This window comes from Lagenorhynchus albirostris, chromosome X, assembly GCF_949774975.1.
Source record: "Lagenorhynchus albirostris chromosome X, mLagAlb1.1, whole genome shotgun sequence".
Lineage (NCBI taxonomy): Eukaryota > Metazoa > Chordata > Mammalia > Artiodactyla > Delphinidae > Lagenorhynchus > Lagenorhynchus albirostris.
In genome coordinates this window covers 41,942,181-41,959,141 of record NC_083116.1, presented here as the reverse complement: position 1 = coordinate 41,959,141, position 16,961 = coordinate 41,942,181, and the positions used below count along the sequence as shown (strand labels likewise).

The 16,961-nt window shown below is 37.9% G+C and overlaps 1 long non-coding RNA gene across 3 annotated transcripts in view; it reads right to left on the bottom strand.

Moving 5' to 3' along the window:
• The window catches only part of LOC132513331 (uncharacterized), a 32,938-nt gene that overhangs the window by 4,856 nt on the left and 11,121 nt on the right, over window positions 1-16,961 (bottom strand). The window lies entirely within an intron of this gene.

Genomic DNA, 16,961 nt, shown 5'->3' with positions numbered 1-16,961 from the left:
AACAAAAATACCACAAACTGGAATTTCTCATAGTTCTGGAGTCTGGGAAGCCCACGATCAGGATGCTGGCAGATCTGGTGTCTAGTGAGGGTCAGATTCCTGGTTCATAACCAGATGTCTTCACATGGCAGAAGGGGCAAGGAAGCTCTCTGGGCCTCTTTTATAATGAAACTAATCCCATTCATGAGGGCTCCACCTTCATGGCCTAATTGCCAATTACCATCCAATTATTTGGTAATTCCAAATACCATCCAATTGGATGAATTTCAGGGTTACACAAACATTCAGTCTATAGCAGACATCAATATACAAAAAAAGTACCCTTACCTCACACCAAATACAAAACATGAATTCAAAATGGCTTACAGAACAAAATGTGAAACCCAAAATTATAAAAACTTCATTTAGCGAATTCCCTGGTGGTCCAGTGGTTAGAACTCTGTGTTCTCCTGCCAAGGGCCCAGGTTTGATCCCTGGTCAGGGGAACTAAAATCCCATAAGCCATGTGGTGTGGCCAGAAAAATAAAATAAAATAAAAATAAAAACTTCATTTAAAAATAGGAAAAATAGGGCTTCCCTGGTGGCGCAGTGGTTGGGAGTCCGCCTGCCGATGCAGGGGACGTGGGTTCATGCCCCAGTCTGGGAGGATCCCGCATGCCGCGGATCGGCTGGGCCCGTGAGCCACGGCCGCTGGGCCTGCGCGTCCGGAGCCTGTGCTCCACAGCAGGAGAGGCCGCAACCGTGAGAGGCCCGCGTACCGCAAAAAAAAAAAAAAAAAAAGGAAAAATATGGAATAGTTTGTAGGTTCAGAGTAAAATATTATTGCTTATTAATTCTGAAGTGGTTTAAAGATTTTTTGAAATTAACTTTCTGCCACTATCTACTTAATAGGCTCCAGAGGTTTCTCCTACTAAGAAAGGGGAAAAGGCAAATGCTAATGATAAAACATTTACATGTGGACAATAAAATTTAAGATATCATTAAAAAATTAGGGAAAAAAGGGTAATCCTGGATTAGTATATGACATGAATCTGTGCCATATGACAATTTAAGATAATAACGGGACAATGAGGGTATTGACAAATTTCTGTGAACTTCAAACAAGTCTGGAATATCTATACTAATAACATATAACCATACATATATAATCTAAGATGGTTTAATACTTATTTGACAATGTTTTCCATGTAATTTAACATACCAAATAAACCTAATTGTTTTAATATCTCTTTTATAAGGTGAGAGACTATTTTTTTTAGATTTTCTAAGTACCCACTGGGAAATCTCAAAAATAGTTTGAGGTCAAAAAGACTCCATTTAGAATCTGATTTTGGGAAGTTGTCAAAAATTCCAAAAGTTTGGGGCTTCCCTGGTGGCGCAGTGGTTGAGAGTCCGCCTGCCGATGCAGGGGATGCGAGTTCATGCCCCGGTCCGGGAAGATCCCACATGCCGCGGATTGGCTGGGCCCGTGAGCCATGGCCGCTGAGCCTGCGTGTCCGGAGCCTGTGCTCCGCAACGGGAGAGGCCACAACAGTGAGAGGCCCCAACAGTGAGAGGCCCGCGTAGCAAAAAAAAAAAAAAATTCCAAAAGTTTGAACATTTGATTAAACAGTATCACAGATCAATATGAAACAATACTTAATTATCTATTTAACCATTTAACCAAAGTGACAATAAAAGATTTTTAAGGTAAATACAGAAGGTTACAAAACCGTGAAAAAATATAGCTCTTTTCACATTGAGAAGACTCAATTCTCCCATGTAATCAAAGACCTGATAAAGATAATATGAAACACAAAAAATTATTTTGGTAAGACAAAATCGTTGCTTTCCAGGCAGATTACCCAAAAGGTAAAGAGAAGCATTTCACAATCTCTTATCAAGAGAAGACCAATAGTCCAAACACTTTTTCTTTTTAACAGAGAGAAAACCAAACTCTAATTTTGCACCAGTGTCCTTTTTTTTTTTTCCTTTTTGGCTGCACTGCGTGGCGTGTGCGATCTTAATTCCCCAACCAGGGATCGAACCTGTGCCCCCTGCAGTGGAAGTGCGGAGTCTTAACCACTGGACCTCCAGGGAAGTCCCTGCACAAGTGTACTTTTGATATTAAGGCTCATTCTTTAAAAATTTACAAATAAATTCATTCTAATCTTAGACAGCTTGACCACACATAAAATCCCTTTCCCAAGATTCCTTTTCCTCAAACGTTCTACCCACTCAGGTTTTCTTCCCTGTATTTTCCTCTTTCTCATTCTGGAACACCCAGTAATTCTACTTTAGAACAAAATTACTCTTTTTCCCTTAACAAAAACATGTCTTTCATACCTCTTCTTATCCAAAACACACATCCTATTTTCCTTACCTACTTTTCGTACACAGTTGTTTCCTTTCACCCTCATTATTTCTAGTATTTTTAATTACATATATTGATTAGCTTTCTTAACCCTTAGAAACCTTAATTTCTAGTGAAACTAAAAAGTAAGCAATTGTGGACTGCCTGTTACACAATCATCCTACAGATCGGTAAAGTTAAAAATATATTTCATAATTTCTAAAAGTATATCCTTCCTGATAGTAAAATTTCCAGTATGGCACAACACATGTTTGCTGATAGACAGAAATATCTTCAGCTCCTTTATAAGAAGATGCCAAAGTAGATAAACCTATGCTCAGTAGTTTCAGTATTATTTTATTTGAAAATGATCTAGATATTCAATGCATATCCATCATTAGTTAGTGTAACTTAAAGGTTTCGAGTTATCAAAAAGATTTTTGAAACTATTTTTAAGTAGACATACCATAAAATATAATTACTGTTGAAAAATTCACATATAAACTTTTAATTACAGCTATGTAATTCATCTGTTTAGGTTACTCATGAAAATTTCATGAGGCATTAAACAGCTAACCATCAACTTAAGTTATTTTTCTTGCTAACAAATCCTGTAACAGAAATAACATGACTTTTAGTAAACCTGGCTAGAATAAAAGCTGTATGTCTGCATTATATTTAAGGCTGATAACTCTGAAGACATGCCTGTTTTAATTAAACCAACAAAGTTAAACTAGCTTTTATTTACCAAAGATTACCCTAGACCACATGAACTTGAAAAACTTTGGGGCTAGTTTCTATATTTCTGAGAGAATCCTTTTTTTTTTTTTTATTTTTTTTTACTGGATCAACAGCTCAACAGCTCAACTTTTAATTATCCAAATTCCTATATTAAGATTCAGGGGATTCTGAATTCCATGATTACAGCCACCTGGCATAAACAAGAGTAAATTTTCTCTGCAACAAGTTTACATCATCCTAAGTCTACAGTCAATTTGATCAACAGTCTGTCTACACAGTAGAAGGTAGACAGGTACAAAATGAGCCCAAATAACATGAAAAAAAAAAACTCAGCAGAAACAACACACAACAAATACAGATCTATAGGAGTTCCAGACACTGGAATTATAAGACTCAATTTAAAAATAAATTTTCTGGGACTTCCCTGGCAGTCCAGAGGTTAACACTCAACACTTCCACTGCAGGGGGTGCAGGTTCCATCCCTGGTTGGGGAACTAAGATCCCACATGCTCTGCGGAACAGCCAAACAAAAAAATTAAATAATAATAATAATAATTTTTCTTACTAAATAGGAGATAAAAGACATGATTGAAAATTTCAGCAGGTAACTGGAAATTATAAAAAACATGAAATAGAAATTCTATAACTAAATTTTTAAAATTTATTTTGTATTGAAGTATAGTTGAGTTACAATGTGTTAATGACTGCTGTACAGCACAGTGACTCAGTTATACATATATATACATTCTTTTTCATATTCTTTTCCATTATGGTTTATCACAGGATACTGAATATAGTTCCCTCTGCTATACAGTAAGACCTTGTTGTTTATCCATTCTATATATACCAGTTTGTATCTGCTAATCCCAAATTCCCAATCCAACCCTCTCCCACCCCCCTCCCCCTTGGCAACCACCAGTCTATTCTCTATGTCCTTGATTCTGTTTCTTTTTCATAGATAGGTTCATTTGTGTCATATTTTAGATTCCACATATAAGTGATATCACATGGTATTTGTCTTTCTCTTTCTGACTTGTTTCACTTAGTATGATAATCTCTAGTTGCTGTACCACCCTGCCTTGATTACTGTCGTTTTGTAGTAAGTTTTGAAATTAAGAAGTACAGGATATCCTATTTTATTCTTTCTATACTAAGATTGTTTTCTCTATTCTGGATCCTTTGATTTTGAAATCACCTTGTCATTTTCTACATAAAAGCCAGATGTGATTTTAATAGGGATTGCATTGAATCTGTACATCAATTAGGTAATATTTACCATTAGAACAATACTGTCTTTCAATCCATGAACATGGGATTTATTTCCATTTATTTAGGTCTTCTTTAATTTCTTTTCAACAACATTCTGTATTTTCAATTTATAAGCCTGGACTTTCTTTTGTTAAACATATCCCTAAAAATATTTTTCTTTTTGATGTCATCATAAATGGAATCATTTTCTTCAGTTCATTTTCAGATTGTTAATTTCTATTATAAAGAAATACAATTGATTTTTGTATATTGATACTGTATCCTGCCACAATGTTCCACTCATGTATTAGTTCTCATAGTTTTATAATGGATTCCTTAGGATTTGCTATGTACAAGGTTATGTTATCTTCAAATTGAAATCATTTTACTTCTTCCTTTGTTAACTGGATGCCTATTTATTTATTTATTTTTGCCTAATTACCTTGGCCAGAACCTCTAGTACAACCTCTAGAAATGGCAATAGAAGACATCCTTGTCTTGTTTCAGTTCTTAGAAGGAAATTTTTTAGTGTTTCACCCTTATGTATGATGTCAGTTGCATGTTTTTGTAGGTTTCCTCTATCAAGTTGAGGAAGTTCCTTGTATTCCTAGTTTGTTGAATATTTTTATCATGAAAAAGTGCTGATTCTTGTCAAATGTTTCTTCTGTATCTGTTGAGATGCTCATGTGGTTTGGGGCCTTCATTATGTTAATATGGTGGTTTATATTGACTGATTTTGTGTTATACCAAACTTGCATTCATGGGATAAATTCTACTTGGTCATTGTGTATAATCCTTTTTATATATTGCTGGATTCAACTTGATGGTAATTTATTGAGGATTGCATTTATATTCATGAAAAAATATTGGTCTGTATTTTTGTTGTTGTTGTACCTAGTCTTGTTATGATATCAGAGTGATACTGCTTTCATAGAATCAATTGGGAAGTTTTCCTCATCTATACTGTTATGGTAATGAAACAAGACCATTAAGCTGAGGTGGCTCTAATGACTTGGTAGTCTATGTAAGCAAATAAAAACCTAAGGCAGGGTCAGTTTCTATAAGTTTCTCAAGGTTAAGAAGAACACAGATGTAGAGAACAAACATGGACACCAAGCGGGAAGCGGCGGAGTGGTGGTGGTGGTGGTGTGATGAATTAGGTGATTGGGATTGACATGTATACACTGATGTGTATAAAACTGATGACTAATAAGAACCTGCTGTGTAAAAAAATAAATAAAATAAAATTCAAAAATTAAAATAAAATAAAATAAGAACTAATCACAAGCAGCCAACTAGGCTTTCCCAAGTAATGAAACCACTTAAGCTATAGCAAATTAGATAACTTTTTTGCTTTGCTTCTGTGTCTTCTCTATAAAATCCTTGCCCCTAGGTCCTGTTGGTGGAGTGCTTTTAACAACTTCTGGTTGTTTATAGCCCAATTTGAATCAATGTTTGCTCAGATAAACTCTTAAATTTTTAATATTCTTCAGATCTTTTAATTGTCCTGGTGTCAGAAGTGGGATCCAAAATAGATCACCAATGGCCCTAAGGAGAAATGAGCAAGAGTAGATACCTGCTGATCCCATTGTGCTCACTGCTTTCTTTCTGTGTCTGGAGGTCGTGAATAAATCCCTCATGGATATCCAAGCTCTACAGCTTTTGCATCATGAGGATCTGACTTTACTTGAGCATTTATTTTTCCAGACTGGGTCTGCAGTTGGACTGGTCTGACTTAAACTGGACTGGGCCAGTGTGAGGCCTCAGGTAAATAAATTTTGTTTTAAGAGGAAAAAAGAAAAAATTGGTTCATTCGAGTCCAAGGAGTCAGGGACTACTCCATCTGGGATTCCAGCTAACTATATGTATAAACATTATGGGCCCAGAACTTGTGTTTGTCTGAAAAAATGGTTTAACCTTACCAAAGATAATCTTTAATTACAGTGGCCACAGTGAGAAACTTTTAACCTAGATGAGCTCATCCATTTACAAGGTGTCCTAAAGAAAAAGGATTCTCAGCCAAGTACTCAGAAGAGTAGAGAGAAAATTATTTTTCCTCCCCTACAATTTCTGATAACACAGATGGGACCCTCTGGGACACCTCACTTGCTCTGGAGCCTATAGATGGGACCGCAGGAAAACTGACAGAAGCCAGTGAAAGGTAAGAATTCTGACCAAAGTCAGCTCTCCTGGATCTCAGTCTGTAGTGTCCAGGTAAGAGAGGAAGGTAAAATTTCATGGTGTCCCTTTTTTTCTAAATTTGGACTCCTGTGAGTTTGGTTTTGGGGTACCCATTTGTTATCAATCCTTTCCATCCCAGGAACAACTATTACTTTCCTGTCTGTCTCTCATTTTGTGTACTGAGGACTTGGCTTGGCTTTCTTCCTGTTAGGGTACACAAGTCATTGCTTACATGTACAGGCAGCTCAACCGTCAGGTTTGGGCCCCGAAGAATATGACCAGACAGAAATGTGGGTTGCACTCTATTTATGGCTAGTGTCCTACTGACTGTTGCCAGCTCTCAGGGGACTTGTCCAAGTCTTTCTTTCTTTTGGTTATCTTTGCAAGTGGGCCTGGACCATGGGAGAACTATACCTTTTCACCATCTTTGGGGAAGCTTCATGTGTCCACAGTTAAGCCATAAAAGGCTTACTGATTTTGGTTGGAAGTAACTAGATAGGAATACACTTGGCTTAAAGGTATAAGGAAAAAATAAATTTAAAAAGAGTTCAATACTGCCAGGAATATTTACTGTTTCTAAAAACCTTACACGATATTTGAGAAAATTTTTCTTTAAAAGGAACTCTGGTCAGAAGTTTGCCAAATTGGAAGCTGATATTCATAGCCTGACAGGAACATTTTTAGGCCTTCTCCCCTAAGCTAAAATGGAACTATGTACCCAGAGTGGAAAAAACAAAATGAAACATTCTGAAGTCTTTGTGGAAAGATTTACTAAAACAGACAGATTTAGTAAAAGATTTATTAAAACACCAGGACTTCCCTTCCACCCACCAATGTAGGGGACATGGGTTCGAGCCCTGGTCTGGGAAGATCCCACATTCTGCAGAGCAACTAAGCCCATGCGCCACAACGGCTGAGCCTGCGCTCTAGAGCCTGCAAACAACAACTACTGAGCCTGCATGCTGCAACTACTGAAGCCCGCATGCCTAGAGCCCATGCTTCGCAACAAGAGAAGCCACCACAATGAGAAGCCTGCGTACTGCAACAAAGAGTAGCCCCTGCTCGCCACAACTATAGAAAGCCTGTGTGCAGCACCGAAGACACAATGCAGCCAAAAATAAATAAATAAATAAAAGAATCCTCCTGCCAATGCAGGGGACATGTGGGTTCGAGCCCTGGTTGTCCAGGAAGATCCCACATGCAGTGGAGCAACTAAGCCCATGTGCCACAACTACTGAAGCCCATGCACCTAGAGCCTGTGCTCCACAACAAGAGAAGCCACTGCAATGAGAAGCCCACGTGCCGCAACGAAGAGCAGCCCCCACTCGCCACAACTAGAGAAAGCCCATGCACAGCAGCAAAGACCCAGTGCAGCCAAAAACAAAATATAAATAAATAAATAAATTTATTTATTTAAAAAAAAATTCCAAAGATACACAGCTCTAAATCTAGGACATAGAACTCTTTTGATTTCCGTCTTAGTTGGATATCTTCTCCCTGATATAAAGAAGCAAATTGTATTGTAGTTGGATTGGTGGGTTAACCTCTTGATATCACTCAGGTTTCAACCCAATTCTCTGACAAATTAATAACAATTGTACTTGTCTTACAGACTGAGTCTTTCAGAGAACAGAAATGTGACTCTAGAAGCAATTTAAAGTTCACCTATCCTTTTTACCAAATCCTAAACCTGCTCTATTCATCTCAAAAATGCTTACAGATATTGTAAAAGATCAAGACATTGGAAACAAAACTATAATTCAAAAAGATACATGCACCCCTATGTTCATAGCAGCACTATTCACAATAGCCAAGACATGGAAACAACCTAAATGTCCACTGACAGATGAATGGATAAAGAAGATGTGGCACATATATACAATGGAATACTACTCGACCATAAAAAGGAATGAAATAATGCCATTTGCAGCAACATGGATGCAACTAGAGATTATCATACTAAGCAAAGTAAGTCAGAAAGAGAAAGACAATACCATATGATATCACTTATATGTGGAATCTAAAATATGACACAAATGAACCTATCTGTGAAAAAGAAATAGAATCAGGGACATAGAGAATAGACTGGTGGTTGCCAATGGGGAGGGGGGTGGGAGAGGGTTGGATTGGGAGTTTGGGATTAGCAGATGTAAACTGGTATATATAGAATGGATAAACAACAAGGTCTTACTGTATAGCAGAGGGAACTATATTCAGTATCCTGTGATAAACCATAACAGAAAAGAATATGAAAAAGAATATATTTATATATGTATAACTGAGTCACTGTGCTGTACAGCAGTAATTAACACAACACTGTAATTCAACTATACTTCAATAAAAAATAAATTAAAAAAAGACAGGGTGGTACTGCCATAAGGATAGATATATAGATCAATGGAAAAGAATTAAGAGTCCAAAAGTAAACCCTCACATTTAGGGTCAATGAATTTTTGACAAATGTAACAAGACAATTCAAAGGGGGAAAGAGTTGTTTTAAAACTAATAGTGACAGAACAATTGGATATCCAGATGCCAAAGATTTCATTTAGACCACTACATCATACCATACAACAAAATTAGCTCAACATGGATTATAAGTATTAATGCAAGAGCTAAAATTATAAAAACTCTTAGAAGAAAACATAGGAGTAAATCTTCCTGACCTTAGGTTTCACAATGTTTTCTTAGATATGACAACAAAAGCATATGTGACAAAAGGTAAGATATATCAGAAGTTATCAAAATAAAAAAATTTTGTGCATCAAATGATACCACTGGTGGCACAGTGGTTAGGAATCTGCCTGCCAGTGCAGGAGACATGGGTTCAATTCCTTGTCCAGGAAGATCCCACATGCCGCAGAGCAACTAAGCCTGTGAGCCACAACTACTGAGCCTGTGTGCTGCAACTACTGAAGCCCACGTGCCTAGAACCTGTGCTCCACAACAAGAGAAGCCACCGCAATGAGAAGCCCGCACACTGCAATGAAGAGTAGCCCCCACCACTTGCTGCAACTAGAGAAAGCCCGCATGCAGCAATGAAGACCCAACACAGCCAAAATAAAGAAAGAAAGAAAGAAAAGAAAGTGAAAAGACAACCCACAGAGTGGGAAAAAATACTTGTGAATCGTTTATTCAATAAGGAACTAATTTCCAGAATATATAAAGAACTCTGGAAATTCAACTATAAAAAGACAAATAGCCCAATTAAAAATGGGCAAATGATTTGAATAGGTATTTATGAAAGACATATAGATAACCAATAGACACATGAAAAGAAGCTCAACATCATTAGTTGTTGGGGAAATGCAAATCAGAACCAAAAGGAGAAAACTCTTCATATACAGTATGATGGTTAAAATGAAAAGGATGGAAAATAACACGTTTTGGTGAGGATAATGAGAAACTGGAGCCCTCAAACATTACTGGTGGGAATCTAAAATGTTGAACCCAACTTGGAAAATAGATTGGCAGTACTTCAAAATGTTAAACAGACTTCTCATATGACCCAGCAATTCCATTCCTTGGTATATACCTGAGGGAAAATGTCATAGCAGCATTGTTTATAATAGCCAATAAAGAAGTGGAAGAAAACCCCAAATGTCTATCAACCAAATAAATAATATGTGGTATATCACATAATAGAATATATTTGGCAATAAAAAGGAAGAAGTACTGATAATATGCTAGAACATGGATGAACCTTGAAAGCAATATGCTAAGTGAAAGAAGTCACAAAAGACTCCATATTTTATTACTTAATTTACAAGATATTGTCATATCAGGAAAGCTATAGAGACAGAAATTTGATTAGTGGTTGCTTGGGGCTGGCAGCAGGGTGGGTATGATTGGTAATGGATACCAGGTTTCTTTTCGGGATTATGAAAAATGTTCTAAAATTAGATTGTGTGATGGTTGCCCAACCCTATAAATATACTAAAAACCATTGATTTGTACACTGTACATGGGTGAATTTTATGGAATATAAATTATAACTCAATAACACTGTTGAAGAGAAATTATTATATAATAAATATAATAATGCACTGTGGGTTTATAACACATGTAGAAGTAAAATGTAAGACAACAATAGAAAAAAGGATCAGAAGGGGGATACACAGGTGTAAAGTTCTTCCATTATCCACAAAGTCATATAATATTATTTGAAGATACCATGTGATAATGTTACTGAGTCCAAGCTCGGTCTGCTCGCCACACGACAGGCCAATAAATCGGGAGACTAGGTGTTGAGGCAACGAATATGACTTTATTTGGAAAGCCGGGTATCCAAGAAGATGGTGGACTAGTGTCCTTATCGGGGGTTGGATGCTAGTTTCTTTTATAGAATAGAGATGGGGAGGAGGTGAGGAAGTTAAGTAAAAAGGCCATAAGTCTTGCAAAATATTTCCTGGTTTTGGCCAGTCTCAGGGAGGGGATGTGTTAGTTTGTTCTTTTCTGCAGCCATTCACAGGTGGGCAGGGTTAGGCTGTTTCCCTGTAAGCTGAACAAAGGTACTTTAGTTTAACATTCAGGCAGAGGGGCAGGGTTCCCCGAGGCAGGCCATCATGTATGCCTATAGCTATAGACAGAACAAAAGCAATGGAAAGCTAAGGTCAAAGTAAAAGAAACAGGTCCAACATGGAGTCAGATTTTGTTCTTCCCTGTTACAATAATATAAAATAAATACTGCAAACTCCAGAGGCATGGCTCAGATATTTTACCTGGAGGGAGAAGCAGACTGTAAAACAGAGAGCTCTAAATCTCATCCCAAAGGAAATGACTTCATTTAACAGTGTGAAGAAGATCAAGCCTAAAGGAGCTCTTGAAAACAGTGGAGGCTGTATTGTGTGGTATAATAAAAATATACATTGGGTCTTGTATAGAGATCCTGGCATAGAGCTCCTAAAACTCTTGGGATTCCCTAACTTATAGGAGTGTCTTTTTTTATTCATTATGAGCCCCTTTTAATTACATCTGAGTTTATACTAATGAGGTGACTCATGGTGGGGCCCCAGATAGTTTCAGGATGGGGGCTGGCCACCACAAAGACCAAATAAATTATTAGAGGGGTGTGTGGACAGAAAACAAGTTTCTTGCCATTCTGGTAAACAAGATGTTGCCCACTATCAAGCCATCAGCCACTGCAGCCACCCCCAACAGTGCACCCTGAGGGGAATTCAGGATGAAGAAAAACAGGACATTGGCCCTAGGTAGTTAAGATTCATATCAAAGGAAAAATTTCAATGAGCCAAGACTCTTGCATCTTCCCATATATAGAAAAGCACTAAAATCATTAACTTGAGATGTCTGTTTTTGTGATTAGCAATAACTTTTTGACGCTCGAGTACATGGGTTTATTTTTGTTTTTTTTCAGCAAAAACTCCTAGATATCCTGCCTCCTCCCTTATCTCTTTGGAACAGTTCCTCAGAGCTATCTGAGAGGCTGTATCCCGGGCTATAGACCTCCGTAAGGCCACTGAATAAAACACAATTCTCAGCTTTTAGGTTGTGCATTGTTTTTCAATCAACAGCTAAAACGTTCAGTCCTAACACCCTGCCCCTCTTCCCTGACCTCTGGAGAGGGAAGAAAGGCTGGAGATTGAGTTCAATCACCGTTGGTCAATGATTTAATCAATCATTCCTATGTAATGAAACGTCCATAAACCACCCTAAATGACAGGGTTTGGGGAGCTTCTGGGTTGGAGAACACATGAATGTGCTGGGAAAGTGGTGTGCCTAAAGAGGACAAGGAAACCCTGCACTTCTACTTCCCCCCAATACCTTGCCCTATGCCTCTCTTCCATTTAGCTGTTCCTGAGTTGTATTATTTAAAATAAACCAATACTAGTAACTAAAGCATTTTCCCAAGTTTTGTGAGTTGTTCCGGTAAATTATTGAAACTGAGGAGGAGGTCATGGGAACCCCCAAATTTGTAATCAGCTAGGCAGAAGTGTAGGTAGCCAGGGCGCCCCATTTGTGGCTGGTGTATGAAGTGGGGATATTCTTGTAGGACTGAGCCTTTAACCTGTGATGAATTAGTGTCAGAATTGAATTGAATTGCAGGACACCCAGTTGAAGAATCAGAAAATTGGTTGGTGTTGAAAAACACACTGCCTTTGGTAACAGAAATGGTGTCAGACAACACCACGCATGGTGAAAAGCAATTGAGAGGACATTGGTAGATTCATTGGAGGTACAGACTAAACTGTAGGTCAGCTCATTTAACAGAGAGAAACTGGGAAAGAGAGAGCTAGCAGGAGACCTGGGGGCAGAATTAATCTCAGTCTGCAGAACAATTTATGCCTCAGGGCCTTGTTGAAAACAAGAGAGCAGTCAGCAGGCAATTAGTGGCGTTTTACAGCTGTGTATGGTCAGGGACGTAGAGAGCCCTGTCAAAACCACTGTCATCCCAAGGTGACTGTGGGCATACCTAAAGCTGTGCCCACTGAGGAGTAACACAAGAGGTTTCACACCTCATGCATGTGGGCCCAGGCATTATTTATTTAGAAACCAGCTGGATCATCAAAAATAAATTCTCTAAAATTATCTAGCTAGTCACTAAACAAATAAACATGAAAATAACAATAACAAGCCCCAGATGGGGAGGGGGAGTTGCTACAATATATTACCTAAAATGTCCGGTTTCCAACAAAATATTATGAGACATGCAAAGAAACAGGAAAGTATGACATATATCAGAGTAAAAGCAGGCAACAGAAATTGCCTATGAGAATGAACAGATGTCAGATTTAACAAAGACTTCAAAGTAGCTGCTATACATGTAATCACAGAACTAAAAGGAACCATGATTAAAGAGGTAAAGGAAGATATGATGACAATGTGAAACCAATAAAGAGAAATTATTTTTTTAAAAAAGAACAAATGGAGGGCTTCCCTGGTGGCGCAGTGGTTGAGAGTCCGCCTGCCGATGCAGGGGACACGGGTTCGTTCCCCGGTCCGCGAAGATTCCGCATGCCGCAGAGCGGCTGGGCCCGTGAGCCGTGGCCGCTGAGCCTGCACGTCCGGAGCCTGTGCTCCACAATGGGAGAGGCCACAACAGTGAGAGGCCCGCGTAACGAAAAAAAAAAGAACAAATGGAAATTCAGGAATTGAAAAGTACAGTAACTGAAATGAGAAATTCAACAGTGGATTTAAACTGGCAGACTAATTAGTGAACTTGAAAATAAACTGATAGATATTAATCAATCTGAACAACAGAGAGAAAGAAGGCTGAAGAAAAATGTACAGAGCCTCAGAGAAATGTGCGACACTATTAAGTGCTATATTGGTTAAGGAAATGACTCCCAATGGTAATTCGAATCCAGAGGAGCCAAATGAAGAGATCCAGAAATTATTACAGCAGGCAAGTAGCTAGGTATGAGCAGAGAAATGGGGGCAGGTGCCAGGTGGCAGGAAATCATGCACCTTGTAAACAGTGGGGGTCCATAGGCAGACAAAGGAAAGCAGGAACCTCCACACTGACAGGAAACCACACATTTCAGGTGATAAGTGTCCGGGTAGCAGACAAAGAAAGGTGAGGAAAGAAGGGAATCTCCTACATCAGAATGTAACCTGTTGCTCATTATGCTCTCATTACAATAAAATTAGCCTTACAGTTAAGAAGTACCCATCATGCACCGACGCCATGACGCTCCTGATCTAAGCTAAATAAGTACAATAATCCCTCCTCCCCTCGGGAAGATGGAGCTGGGATGAAAAATCAGGGAATACAACCTCCAAACTCCTCCTCCTCCAGTGAATATTCCACCCCTTCATTTGTATGCCCCTCATAACTGGCTTGCCAAAGAAATCCAGGGCAGCAGCTCCTTACCTGTCTGCCCACTCTCCCTCTGAGGGCCTATCCTTGCTTAAATAAACTCTCACTTTACTTTCTTTTTTTTTTTCTTGCGGTACACGGGCCCCTCACTGTTGTGGCCTCTCCCGCTGCGGAGCACAGGCTCCGGACGGGCTCAGCGGCCATGGCTCACGGGCCCAACCACTCCACGGCATGTGGGATCCCCCCGGACCGGGGCATGAACCCGCGTCCCCCGCATCGGCAGGCGGACTCTCAACCACTGCGCCACCAGGGAAGCCCTCACTTTACTTTCTTAACCTCTCTGCTTCATCTCTGAATTCTTTCGTGATGAAGAAAGAACCTTAAATTCACTGGGAACAAAATGATACATTAGAAGGTTAATATAACAAAAGCTATGAACATATACTAGCTTTCCTTTCTTCTCTCCAAAGTTACATAAAGTAATAATTATAACAGTGTATTGTTGGGTTTGAAGATGTATGGGTGTCATATATATATATATATATATATATATATATATATATATATATATATATATATATATATATAGGGTTGGCCCAAAAGTTTTGTTCGGGTCTTTCCATAACATCTTATGGAAAAACCCAAACAAACTTTTGGGCCAACCCACTATAACAATAAGATCACAGAAAGGGGGAAAGGGAATAGAGTTACACAGGAGTAATTTTTCTGTATCTCATTAGAATTAAGTTAGTTATAAATCTGAAGCTGACTCTGGTAAGTTAATATGTATATGGTAACTAAAAATATAGCAAAAACATTAATGAAATTAGAATGCAACATTAGAAAATATTCACTTAATGCAAAAGAATAGAGGAACAAAAAATATATGAGACATAGAAAACAAAAAGTAAAATGGCAGAAGTAAATCCAACTGTATCAGTATTAACAGAAAGTGTGAATGGATTAAACTATCCAATAAAAGGCAGAGTTGTAAAGTCTAGTAATATGCTATCTACAAGAGACACACTTCAAATTCAAAGATACAAATATATTTAAAGTAAGAGGATAAAAAAGATATACAAACAGCAACCACAAGAAAGTTGAAGTGGCTATAGTAATATCAGACAAAGTAGACTTTAAAACAAAAATGTTAGTAAAGACAGACATTTTATAATGATAAAAGGGTCAATCTATCAGGAAGATATAACAGTTATAAACATATATGCACCTACTAATAAAGCATCAAAATACATGAAGAAAAATTGACAAAAATAAAGGGAAAAGTAGACAATTCAACAACAATAGTTGGAGATTTTCAATATTTAATAATGGATAGAACAACTAAGCAGAAGATCAACAAGAAAATAGAAGACTTGGGGCTTCCCTGATGGCACAGTGGTTGAGAGTCCGCCTGCCGATGCAGGGGACACGGGTTCGTGCCCCGGTCTGGGAAGATCCCACATGCCGTGAAGTGGCTAGGCCCGTGAGCCATGGCTGCTGAGTCTGCGCATCCGGAGCCTGTGCTCCGCAACAGGACAGGCCACAACAGTGAGAGGCCCACGTACCGCAAAAAAAAAAAAAAAAGAAAGAATAAAAGAAAATAGAAGACTTGAACAACACTATAAACCAACTAGACCTAATAGACATCTATAGAATACTCCACCCAATAATAACAGGATTATTCTCAAGTACACATGGAACATTCTCCAGGATAGACCATATGCTAGGTAATAAAACAAACCATGATAAATTTGAAAGATTAGAAATAATATTAAGTATGTTTTCCGATAATATGGAATGAAAGTAGAGAACAAAAACAGAAAGAAATTTGGGAAAATCACAAATACATGGAAATTAAACAACATGCTCCTAAATAACCAATAGATCAAAGAAGAAATCAAAAGGGAAATTAAACTATATTGAGATGAATGAAATTGAAGATACAACATACCAAAACTTATGAGAGGCAGCTAAAGCAAGGCTTAGAAGGACATGTATTGCTGTAAATACCTATATTAAAAAAGAAGAAAGATCTCAAATCAATAACCTAACCTTTTAACATAAGACCTCAGAAAACAGAGCAAACTAAACCTAAAGCAAACAGAAGGAAGGAAGTAATAAAGACTAGACAGCAGCTAATGAAACAAAGAATAGAAAAACAACAAAGAAAATAAAGCTAAAAGCTGATTCTCTGTAAATATCAATAAAATCGACAAACCTATAGATTGAAAAGAAAGAAAACTTAAACTACTAGAGCCAGAAATGAAACAGAGGACATTACAACTGACTTCACAGAAATAAAAGAATTATGAAGGAATACTAAGAATAATTGTATGCCAATACATTAGATAACTTAGATGAAATGAACAAATTCCTAGAAAGACACAAACTACCAAAACTGACTCCAGACAAAATGGCAAATATGAACATACCTATAATAAGAGAATTAATTAGTAAACAAAAAGCTACCAAGAAGGAAAAGTCCAGGCCCAGATGGCTTCACTGGTGAAATCTGCCAAACATATAAAGAAGAATTAATACTACTTCTTCACAAATTTTTCTAAAAAGTACAAGAGGAGAGAATACTTCCTCACTCATCCTATAAGGTCAGTATTATCCTGTTACCAAAACCATACAAAGACATCATATGAAAAGAAAACTACAGATTAATATCTTGTATAA